Source organism: Pteropus alecto, unplaced genomic scaffold, assembly GCF_000325575.1.
Source record: "Pteropus alecto unplaced genomic scaffold, ASM32557v1 scaffold28, whole genome shotgun sequence".
Lineage (NCBI taxonomy): Eukaryota > Metazoa > Chordata > Mammalia > Chiroptera > Pteropodidae > Pteropus > Pteropus alecto.
Genome location: NW_006441063.1, coordinates 2,059,296 through 2,072,362, shown reverse-complemented (window position 1 = coordinate 2,072,362; position 13,067 = coordinate 2,059,296).

The following is a 13,067-nucleotide window of genomic DNA, read 5'->3' as shown; positions in this document are numbered from 1 at the left end:
CAGTAAGCCCGAGATTGAAATGACGGGGCCACAAGTCAAAGAATGCTGACAGTGACCAGAAACTAGAGGAGGCAAGAGACGAGGAACACATTCTCCCTTAGAGCCCCGATTTCAGACTTCCAGCCTCCAGAACTGTGAGAGAATCAATTTCTGTTGTTCTAAACCACCCAGTTTATAGTACTTTGTTACGGCACCCTGGAAAACTAATGAAAGACCAACTGAGATTGTCTTCCTTCAGCTCCCATTTTGCCCTTTCTCTTCCTCTTGGAGGGCTCCCTGTCCCTAACCCTGACTCTCATTTTCCCAGGCAGATCAGCACAAGCGAACAGTTCCCTGATGCTCACTACCTCCACAGACATGCTCCAACCCAGTGTTGACATGACTCGCCCTCAGTCAACATAACCCCACATGGATTCTGTCCTTCAGCTTCTCCAGGGTTCAGCCCCGCTCTCAGCATACTTTTCCCCTCATACTCAGTCTCATATGGCTTCAACTCATTATCCTGCCTATACATTCAAGGTCTGTGTGACTTGTTAAAGTAGCCAGAGGTAGGTACAGTGTCCATTCAAGCAACCAGCAGATATTCACTGGGGTCTTGTCATAGGCCGAAAGCCAGGTCCTGGGATATAATAGTATAAAAGAAAACCTCCTCTGCCCCCAGGCAGTTCTCAACTGACAGGCCTTCTCTTTCAAGCCCCAGGAGAGCACAAATCGAGGTTGGCAACCTGGTCTCCTTCCCCACCAGCAAGAAGCCATCAGCTTATGATGTCACCATGTCCCCATGAGCTGGCCAGACACACAGAGGCACCTCCCTGCCTCTTACATGGTTGGCCTTGACATTTTGACCTCTCAAAAATAAAAGGTGGTACATTCTAGAGACTCAAAAAAAGAAAATCAAAATCCGGAAAATGCCCGTGACTCCAAAATTCTGTTATGAATGGCTGTCCCATAGCTATTGTTATAGGTTAAATTGTGTACCCCTAAAATTCATATGCTGAAGTCCTAACTCCCAGTACCTCAGAATGTGACTGCATTTGGGAAAAGTGTCGCTACAGACAACCAAGATGAAGTCATTAGGGCGGGCCCTATCCAGTATGACTGGTGTCCTTATTTAAAAAGACATCTGGACACAGAGACAGACACACAGGGGGAAGATGATGTGAAGAGACACAAAGAGAAGAAAACTATCTATGAACCAAGGAGAGAGTTCTGGACAGATCCTTTCTCACAGAAAGAGCAAACCTTGCTGGCACCTTAATTTCAGACTTCTGGCCTCCAGAACTGTGAGACAATGAATTGCTGTTGTTTAAGCCACCCACTTTGTGGTACTTTGTCACAGCAGTCCTGGCAAACAAATATAATTGCAAATATTGGGTGTGATAGTTCAATGGGATAATAAGACTAAGGGGGCAGCTAGCATAAAGCAACCATGAAAGGGCAAGATAGTCATGACAGAAGACAGGGGCACCAATGGAGGCTCCCCTGAGGGTCAGGAGTTTTATGGGTTTTCTTGTCAGCTTTCCCACAAAGGACAGCTTTAGATTCAGGCACACCTGCTTTCAAACCTGGGCTGAGCCACTTTCCAGCTGTGAGACTCAGCTCAGATTCCAGGCTTAACTTCCTCATCTGAAAAACAGAAACATAGTCCACTTCCCAGGGTTGGCAGAATTAAATTCAGCTAACACCAGGCCTGGTCCAAAGGAGGCCTTCTCTATAGGCTGTCTTAAGTGGGGTTCTTGACACAAGGATTCAGTACAAGGGATATATTCCAGAAATCTTTGATAGTGAAATACTAAAGTGATACAAGGAAAGAAAGAAGGCAATAAAGGATGCATTATTAAGCCAATTACTGCAGCAGTGACAGCAGCTTCATCCCACGCAGAAACTGAGAAATGGTATAAAATACGTGCCTCCAAATAACTCTACCTGAAGGATAAAGGAGCTGGGGTATTTATCTTCCAACTTCCATTGGGCATTGATTGAAGGCTGCTCCTGGGACAGTGTTAATTCCTAAATGTATTAGTTTCTTAGTGTAGCTGTAACAAACTCTGCTACTTTAAGAAATTACCACAAACTTTGTGGCTTAAAGCAAAGCAAAGCAAATTTTATTATCTGCTGGATGTCAAAAGTCCAAAATGGGTCAACAGAGCTGTGTTTCACCCCTGAAAGCTCTAGAGGAAACTGTTCCTTGCCTTTTTCCAGCTTCTAGAAGCTGACCACATTTCTTGGTTCATGGTCCCACTTCACTCTGCTCTGTGCTACTGTTGTCATATTTTTTTTCCTCTGCTTCTATCGTTACATCACATTCTCTAATTGACCCTCCTGCTTCCCTTTTATATGGACCCACCTAGATAATCCTAGATAGTCCTCCCCATCTCCAAATCCTTAACTTTATCACATCTTCAAACACCCTTTTATCATAAGGCACTGTTATCACAGGCCCCAGGGATTAAACATGGACATCTTTAAGGGCCATTACTCAGCCCCCTGCACTGGGCCCTTCTGGCTGCTCCACACAGGCCGAGCTGCTTTCTGGGGTAGGGAGGAATTTCTCAGGTACAGACATGCAGATACACTAAAAGGTTGAAGGGTTGTGGGCAAGGCGCTGACATTGAGAAACAGATCTGTTGTTAGCAGTAGCAGAAAAGCAAAGATGTGCAGGCAAAGTTACTAGGCTGGCAGAGGTAGAGCAGGTGACCATGGTGGTCTCAGAACTCCACAGTCTGAGGGTATTGAACAGAAACCCAGTTGTCAGTATAATCAAAAGAGCCAAAGTGACACATATTTGTTGACAAATATTTATTGGGTCCTCACGACAAATATTTTATGGTACTAGGACATGTATAATTTTTTCCCATTTTATAGCTGAAGAAACTGAGGTCCAGTTTCTTGTTCCAAGTTGCATGGTAGAGGAAAAAGGATCTATTCTTGCATCTGCTGACTCATTACCCAGTGCTGCTCTCACTGCTCCACCTTCCACAGCATGGCTTGAAACAATCTGGAATGATCCAAGTCTGTGGCCACAACTAAAAAAATGCCATCCCCTCAGTCACATCATCTTCCAACTCTGAACCTTTGAGTGGCTGGCTGAGCTGCTAAAATCCAAAGAAAGTCAGCAGGACTGTTGATGAATGTGATTGCTTTACCAGAAGTTAAAAAATGTAGCTACTATGGTTGAGCATTTTTTACAATCTACCTCTGGTAATTTGCATCCTCCATGTGTACACGCAAGATCACTTGCCAAATCCTGTTGATGATACCTCCCCAATCTCTACCCCATCTGTTGCTTCTTCTTACCTTCAGTCTTCCAGTTCAAATCTCCATCGCTTCCCACCTGGACCACAGCCAAAGGCCCCTCATGTGTCCCTGTCTCCTGAGTCTCCCTGCTTTAATCCATCTGACTCCCTGCCTCCTATTAACTTCAGCTAACTTCAGTGGAGGAGAGGCTGTTGGTGCTCCATCTATATTCTCCCAGACTTTTCAGTTTGGTGTGTTCTTGCAGACTTCTGATTGCCAATATCTGTATCTCTGTTCCTGTGGGTTTTTCCAGAACCACAAGTTGGAAGAGCCAAAGAATTAGTACCCCCAGAAAATAGCCCTCAAGCAATGGTGGAAGGGGAGCAGATGTATATATGCCCCAAATTCCTGTCCCTCAGTTGAAATAAGTGTGAGCTGTGTGTCATACACCATCTCCCAGAGGTCCCCATGGGATTAAGTACCATTTGCACACAGTGAGAATTTACTTGATAACACCCTGTATTTCCACCTTCGCCTCCCCGTCTCACTTTTGTACCCCCCTGCTAGTGTATCTTACAACCACCTTCCAGATAACAACCCATCCTCGAATACTTCTCTCAGGGTCTGGTACTGGTGAACCCAAGCTAGATAATTGAGTTACTCATCTGTACAACTTGCCAGAAAATGTCTTTCCATGCCTTCCTTAGCCTGCTAGCCAAGGCTCTCCAAGGCTATCCCAGCCCATCTTTTTACTCAAACTCCAATTTCTTCATCTTACATATGATACACAAGTCAAAGAGTGCTGCCCACATATTTCCTGCTTTCACATCCCCATGCTTTTGGTAAGCTGTCTCTTTTACCTATAGTCTTGCTCTCCTTTTCTTACCATGTTTTCTACAACCTATAAAAATCGGTTGAAAAGTAGAATTGAAACAAGAAGGGAAGAATGTCGATAATTGTTGAAGCTAGGCATAGGTACATGGAGATTATTATACTAATGTGTTAACTTTGCATATGTCTGGCATTTTCCATAATAAAAAGCTAAAAAACAAAATCAATTCATCATATGTGTTATTGACATTGATAGTGCCCTGCCCATATGCCCTCATATGGCTTCTTATGGCAACCACTGACTCCTCTCCGTCAGAGGGTGTTCTCTAGTGTGTGAGTGTGCTCAGCAACTGTGCAGGGAAGATTAGGGGTGCCAGGGAATTAAGACTCCCCAAAGCAGCTCTCCACCATGGGTGCATGGATTAGTGGATAAACACTCTGGCTTCCTCACCTTCAGTGTGATAACTCCAAGGGTTGCACACTATCTCCCAGCAGTGCCCAGTGGGACCGAGTCCCAGTTGCTCATTAGCACACCCAGTATTGGCTTTCTCCTCTTCCCTCTCTGACTTCCCACTTCCCCACTGGTATTGCTTGAGATCTCCTCCCAAATAAAGTGTTTACATACAAATCCTAGTATCAAGGTCTCTTTGAGGGAAAGTCAGTCTAAGACATATCATCATCACCACAAAAATATCCCTTCTCCCCTACTTACAAGTAATATCTTCTTCTTCTGAGCCTCTGGAACATATTGTATGGACTCTGGGAGGCTCAGGACAGAAGTTTTTCTTAAAAATGTTTGAAAGTATGGCAGAATAAAGCCTGATAAATAAATTAACGGAGCACACCTTTAAGTCCTGGAAGTCAGGGCTTAACTAAAAGTAAATGTATTATGAATTCTGGATGGACCCAGGCTCAGAGCCCTTTCTGTTCACACCATCCTCCACTAAGAAATAGGAAGTCACTGTGCCATCTGTTGCCTTATGGTTTACTTTGCTAATTGCCAAAGGTAGATATCTACCTCAAGAAGCTTCATTTTCAGTAGCCTGGAGGGTCACAAGTGGGGAACATGCAATAGCCTGGTTAGAAAGAAGAGATTAGGTGGGGAACCAGAAGAATCCCAAGACTGACATGATGGCACTGGTGATGTCAGTTGCCATGGGGAACCAGTGCCAAGCTCCTGCACAGAATTTGGGGATAGCAGAACCTCTGCCAGGAGTACTCTTTGGAGCCTAGAGCTCAATGGCTCTAGGAGCCTCAGCGAAGGTCTTATGTCCCATGGTGGGCCCTAATAGAGTGGAGAGTGTGAGCAGGAAGCTTTGGCCATGAGCAGCTCAGTGGCCATCACTATGGCCTTTCCCCTGATTTCTTTTTTCTCTTTTTTTAATTAAAAATTATTGGGGTGACATTGATTAATAAAATCAAGTAAGTTTCAAGTGTACAATTCAACAGTATGTCATATATATATTGCATTGTGTGTTCATTTCCCAGTTAGATTTTCTTCCATCGCCTAATATTTGACTCCTTTTGTCCCTATCTACCTTCCCTCACCCTCAACCACTAATCCACTGTCTTGTGTCCATGAGTATCTATTTGTTTGTCATGTTTGTTTGCTGTTTTCAGTTTTATATCCCACATATGAGTGAAATCATATGGTTTTCAACCTTTTCATGATTATCTCAAGATCCAGCCATGTCATTACAAATGGCAATATTTCATCTTTTCTTCTGTCTGAGTAATATTCCATTGTATATATGTATTACACCTTTTTGCCCATAACCTTGTCAACACTTGATTTTACTTGTCCTGTTGATGATAGTCATTCTAACAATTATGAGATGGTATCTCGTTGTGGTTTTGATTTGCATTTCCGTAATAGCTAGTGAGGTTGAGTACCTTTTCATGTCTGTTAGCCATTTGTATGTCTTCTTGGGAGAAGTGTCTATTCAGGTCCTCTGCTCATTTTTTAATTAGATTATTTGTTTTTTATTGTTGAGTTGAGTTCTTTATATACTTTGTATATTAGGCCCTTATCAGAGGCATTGTTTGCAAATATATTATCCCATTTAGATAGTTGTCTCTTTGTATTGTTGATGGTTTCTTTTACTGTGCAGAAGCTTTTTAGTGTGATATAGTTCCATTCCTTTATTTTTGCTTTTACTTACCTTGCCTTTGAGGTCAAATCCATAAAATCCTCTCCAAATCCAAAGTCCATGAGTTTAGCACCTATGTTTTCTTCTATGCAATTTATTGTTTTAGGTCTTCTATTCAGGTCCTTAATCCACTTGAGTTAAATTTGGTGTGTGGTGATAGACAACAGTATAGTTTCATTCTTTTGCATGTGGCTTTACAGTTTTCCCAACACCATTTATTGAAGAGGCTTTCCTTTCTCTGTTGTATGGTTTTGGCTCCTTTGTTGAAATTATTTGCCCATATCAACTTGGGTTTACTTCTGGACTCTCAATTCTGTTCTATTGGCCTGTGTGTCTTTCTGCCAATACCATACTGTTTTGATTATTGTCACTCTATAGTATAATTTGAAGTTAGGCAGAGATACTTGTGGCCTTGTTATTTTTTTCTCAGAATTACTTTGGCTATTCAAGGTCTTTTGTGCTTCCATACAAATCTGATGGGTTTTTTTTTTTTTTTTGCCTCTTTCTTTTTAAAATGCCATTGCATTCCCCTGATCGCTCATCTGCAGAAGTCGTGAGGACCATAAGGCTCTCGAGGAGGAAAGGAGTGTTCCAGAAACAACTGAGCCCGGCAAGTGAAGCCTCAGATCCAGCACAATAAAATAAGGTAAAACTTCTTGCTTTTGAGAGTTATGAAGCAGATACTTGTATGAATTTATCCCTTGGTATCGCTGGTGGTATTGACTTCCAAGGATACATTGGATAAGACCATATGGCTCATGCTGTTTTCTCTTAGAATATGTGCTTTGGGAGCTCCTCTTCCCTGGGAAGCTTCCATGCTAGAGAGACCATGTGGAAAGACCACACAGAAACAGAGAAAGATGTCTGAGGTGCTCCTGTTGTTCCAACCCTAGCCATCTGAGCCTACAGCCAGCATCAACCACCAGAAAAGTATGTGAGCAAGCCTTCAGATAATCCAGCCTCCTTCCTTCAAGGCAAACCACCTGACACTGGGTGGAGCAGAGAAGAGTTGTCTCCATTGAGCCCTGCCCAAATTGCAGATTGTGAGCTAAACAAACATCATTGCTTGAAGCCACTAGGTTTTGGGGTAGTTGATAACATAGCTATAAGTAACCAGAATACCACTCCCACCTCTGAAAATTGTATGTTTGGGGGGTTATAAAAGCCCTTTCCAACTGTGGCATAACAATGATATATGTTCACCAAACTCTATTTATTTACCAGTTGGGTAGACAGGAAGACCATACGTCTCAGAAATCTTTGCAGTTAGTTAGGGCCAATGGCTGGATTCTGGGCAGTAAAATGTTGGCAGACCAAAACCTGGTATCTCTTAAACTTTCCACACATTCCTATATGTTCTCTCTGGTCCCCCCTCTTCTCATTGGATGTAAAGGATCCAATGGAGAACTCTAAGGTTCTAGAAAATGGGAAAAAAAATGGAGGGAGCCTGAATTCCTGAATTACATCATGGAAATCTGTATGCCAAACACCTGCAAGGGTTTAGCCACCAATATTTAAGGGTATTTGTTATAGCAGCTAACCTTCCCTGGCTAATACACTTTTTACATTATCTTATTTTCATTTCAAAAGAACTATTTGAGGAAGGACAGAATGGACACTGCTGACCTCAACTTTACATTTTATGCTTATATTCATATTGATTAATGTTCCTGTCTTGGCTTTTTCACTAGACTATAAAGTCCCTGGAGACAAATTAAATGCCCGACTAACTGCCATGTCCTACACAGACTTAACACAGTTTCCTGCACATTGTACATGCCCCATTATTTGTTGGGTAAACACAATAGTATTCACTGACATTTATTAAGCTAATACTATGAATTCTATGTGTTCTAAAGTATGTAATCCACACAATAACAACACAAAGTGGCTATTATTATTACCTGCAAGTTAAGAAATTGATGCTCAGAAAATTTCTGACATTCTCAAGGCCACATAACCAAGAAGTTGCAGATTGAAGATAGGATCTACAGCTATAAATCTCCTCACCCCTATTGCCTCTGCCTGAGTACATCACAGGTATCTATGTCACCACACTCCCTTCCCAATTTTCAGAATTCCTGAAAATAAAAGGTACCCCCAAACCCAATTCCTTACTACCCACTTCTGTTGAAGATAGCTTTGTTGTGCTCACTGGAGCAGAAGGTAAGTCCTGATGTCTTTCCCTTCACAGGTGCCAGGCTTGGCACACAGGCTTCCCCAGACCCAGTACCCCCCAACCTCGCAGCAGCTGCAACAGGCAGCCTTCTGGCATGCCTCATCAGGCTGTTTTCAGTTTTATATCCCAGCTCCAGCAGCCTTCTGCAACCTCCGACCAGGCACTCCAGGCCACCTTGGGTTACAGAGGAGGCCCACCAAGTCATGCAGGTACGGTCCCTGGATGCTTGTCCACTACCATCCACATCCTTCCCAAGGCCAGCTCTGTATTTTATTGTGGTGATAACATAAACCTATCAAGATAAAAAGAGAGTACGAGTGTGTATGTGTGTGTGTGTATCTGTGTGTGTGTGTGTGTGTGTGTGTGTGTGTGTGTGTGTGAGTGAAGAGATTTGCTTGGAAACGCCAACCCCTCACCAAAGATGTTCCCAGCCCTCATTTGTACACATAGTCTTCAAACATCAAAGTGTTTGTTAAGTGTAAATATTTTTATTCGCTCCCCTCTCTCTCCTCCCTCTCCTCTTCCATTCTGGCTCTGAGCTCAGAGGATGCCACGAGACCTTCTGACTCAGAGCCAGCAGGGATGGTTTTGGGAAAGGGCACTTCCAGGTCCCAGCAGGCAGCCAGCAGCTGCGCGTGACAGCCGCCAGGGACTTGGCTCCCAGCAACAGGCTCCACTCTTGGCGCCTGTTTCCATAGGAACAGGCAGGCCTGGGATTGGTGCCGGGGGAGCGTTACCCACGCTGGCTGCTTTTTAAATGGTCCCTCCATGTATCTTCTCTTGCCTCCTTCCCTGTGCCCAGGCCCACCCTGGAAGGACTTGGAAAAGTATCCAAGTATCAGGAAGGTGCAAGAGTGCCCCAACCTCCTGAATTCTAGGGCCCTAAGAATCTGAAACAACACCTTGCTTGGAGCCTTTGTTATCCCCCAGTCCCCCTGCCTTCCTCCACTGGATACTCAATGGTGTGCCCAGTTTAGCTTTCCCACAGGGCCCACCAACTTGACAGAGGACATACAGACAATTCAGAGAGCCCACTGGGGCCATGCTTGGAGGAGGCACCAAGCCACACAGTGTAGCCATTCATTCCCACCCAGGAACACCCTCTTATTAAGCGCCTCTCTGCTCCACAGTTTCCTGTGCCCCACAGGCCAAATTGTACTCTGCCTCTTCATTTCCCCGCCAACTCTGCGCTGTGCATCTCTCATTATTCAACAGAAGCCAGCAGACAGAGGGCCTTTCTGGGTTTCCAAAGCCAGCACGATGATAGCTCTACCAGAGATAATTGAGAATGAGCACATGAATTGCTGCCTTGCTCCCAAGGCTGATTCCCTGCTGCCAGCAGATCTCCTGTGCCCCTGTTTGAGGAGCCACCTCAGGGGGGGGATATTCTTTGATGCTGTTCCAGGTTCTGGCTGTCTCCTTTGAACCATAGTCTCCTGTTGTAGGTCTTCTCACCATTATCAGGCTGGTCCACAGCCTCCTTAGGCCTCCCCACAGATGGGACCTCCTGAGGTGTAGGCTGATCCAAGCTCTGCAAAGTTCAAAGGGTGCTCTGGGAGAAACCAGGGTTTTGCTGATGGGCTCAAAGAGTCTGAAAACTCCTGCTCAGAGATAGAGGTTGAAATGCTAGCCCATCAGCAAGAACTAAACAGCTCTTAAAGCAGGAGGACATTCAGAACTATTGATCAAGGATGCACGAACTACATCTATAATTAGATCCAGAAAGCTGCTTGCACATCAGAAAGAGAGCAAGAAAGACATGACCGTGGCTTCGCTAAAGCCAGATAGGCATCGGGATTGCACAAAACAAACAACCACCATCCCCCAGCTAAAAATGCCCTGTGCTATTAATTTCTGTCGCTAAAAGGTTCCCTGTGAGTCATACGCTTCAATCCTATCAGAGCAGCCAGATGTTGTAAAGACCCTGTTCACAAAGCAGCAACAGCTGACTCTGAGGGTCAAGCACAGCTAGCCCTTCCAGCTCCATGGTGGCCGTGACCTCTTCGACTAGTGCATATCAGCAGCTGGTGCCTTGAAAACCCAGGAAGTAAAGTTAGTATTGAGAAGTTTCATCTTCCTTTTGCATTATTAAAAGTGGCAGGAAAAGCCTAGGTTTCTGGGCCTTTTGTGGCATTCATTCCTTCTTTTGTATAATGAATCTGATTTGGGAACTGCAGCAAAAATTTGGAGGAGGAGAGTCCATTAGAAAGAAATATTGTTTGTTGGGGCTGTGGAATGCTGGTGGCAAATTGCCCTTTCTAAGTGCTGTTTTTTGAAAACTCATTCCTGCGGTAGGAAAATAAAGCAGATTTCAAACACTTAAGAGATCATTTTCAGAATGGTCTAGATACGCACTGGTGTGCTGGTACATTTGCCTCTCATTGTTTTTTAATCACTATTTTGTCAAGTTTAATTGCTACCACGCTAACAACCCAAACGGGAGTGAAACAAAATAGGGGATATCTATCATTGGTGAGAGCATTTTGATGGAATCTATATCCATTTGCATCTTCTTCACCAAATTAGGAGAAAGGGAAATAGAAAAGGTTGTCTCTGTTGCTGATAGGATTATTTTCATTGGTCTGAGTGAGAAAATCTCCAGAGTAGCAGGAAAGCTGGGCTACCTCCCACACAACTCAGCCTCTTATAAACTCAATCTGGGTGTGTCTAGCCTGGATTTTCCTTCTAGGAATATTATGAACTCTTACAAGTTCTGCTGGATGGTGAGAGCCTTGAAAGCAGAGAGAGACCTTGCCTTAATTATGCACACATTTCACCCATCTGCTCCCAATATTCCTTTTGCATCTTGTCATTCACTCAGAGTGCTTTCAGGAAAGGACTCTGCCTAGCTGCTCCTAGTGGGGTTAGCTGACAGCATCCAGGTGTTAGCTTCTTCTGAGCTGAGGTCATGGCCTTCTCTGGTGGTCCTGGCCAAAGGCTGAGCAAGGCACTGGCACCCAGGGCTGATTATTTCTGCCCAAGTGGGGCTATTCTAATGGGCACCCTTTGCCCAGGGCTCCCACTAGGCAGGCAAAGACTTCAGATTGGCATTGCCACTTGCTGGCTCCGCCTGTTCACTCCTGCTTCCGCCCGTCTCCTTTTACAGGTGTTACTCCTGTGTTATTATTTTGTGCCCAAACACATATAGTTCTTCCCAGAAGTCACTGAAGAATAAAATCAACTCTCACAATCACTAGCTGGATCTCAGCCGCTGCTTCCTGGAGAATCCAACTCAGAGACTGATCTTTTTCCCAAAAAATGGCTTTTTAGAGCTCAACTTCCGGCTGCTTTCTGTGACTAGTTAATGCAAATATATTAGGTGCTTTGCTGAGTACCGGGAACATTAGGGGCTTTTAGCAACCAAGGGAAAGTGCCAGGCCAGCTGTTCTGAATAATTAGAGGTGCAACCCAGTGTGAAGTTGGACAGCTCTTTAAGGAGTTTCTGGAATGGTAAGGGCTTGCATTTGGCAACTTAATGGAGAAAATCCCACAGTCCACAGGCTCAACTCTGGGAAGAGGATTTTGGAATAAGAGCCTGTGCCCAGCAGGTCTGGGGCTTGTTATCACTTAAAGGTTCACCAAGCCCTTGACTCTCCAAGTTGACTGCTCAACAACTCCTTGAAGCCTGAGACCCCCCTATTGTGCTCACCAACCCTTCCCTCTATCTCCAGGATCTAGAATTGCTCATGGCACATGGTTGTTGCTCAGTGAATACTTGATAAATGAATGAACGATTGGGCTTTATATATCATTTCTTTGTTATCACTCCAATGCTCCCCCATCACCTTGAGGATAAAGCCCTACCCCTTCACATGGTAGACAAGAATATTCTAGATTTGGATTCTATGTACCCTCCCTCCAGCCGTAACTCATAGAATTTGCAAACCCTGTGGTCCTCACTTGGCCTCACTTAGCAGTAGCTGCCTCTCCTACTACCTTCTGGGTAGGCCATGACTACTCATGCCAAGAAGACTTCCCTATACCTTCTCCTTCTGTCCTCTGCCCCTGCACTCTGATCCCTGAACTGCAAGGCTTAAATCACTGGGCTCCAGGCAATGCTTAAATCGCTACACCTTAGGCAAAAAATTGTAAGCAGAATTCTTTCCTTTCCTAGGCCACCTTCCAGGAAGGTCTTGGCTGAGAGCCTTCACTGGCACTATCTCTTGTGCCATGCAGTAATAATAACTCAACTTTAATATGGAATTTACTATATTCTGGGCACTGTTGTAAACACTTTATATATGTTAACTAATTGGGGCCCTACACCATTTCCATGAGATTGGTATTATTCTCACCTTCACTGTACAGATGAGGAAGCTGGAGCACAGGAGTGTTAAGTAATTTGCCCAAAGCACACAACTACTAAACAGTGAAGCTGTGATTTGTGCCCAGGCTGTGTGACTTAAAAGTTTATGCTATGGCCAGGTACATCATCTTCCTGCTTGTATGGCCGGTGGCTATACTGAGGCCTAGTTAATGAAAGGGACTCTGTCCAAGCAGGAACAGTTGAAATGAAAACAGAACTTGCAACTGTGGCTTCTGGCTGGTCAGGCCTTGACCATCTTCATCCTGCTGGGCCTCACGTTGGTCATGTATACCTGGTGCCTTATCTACTGTGAAACCTAAGCCACCCAACGGGTACCTCTGTCCTTACTAAGAGACCAAAGATG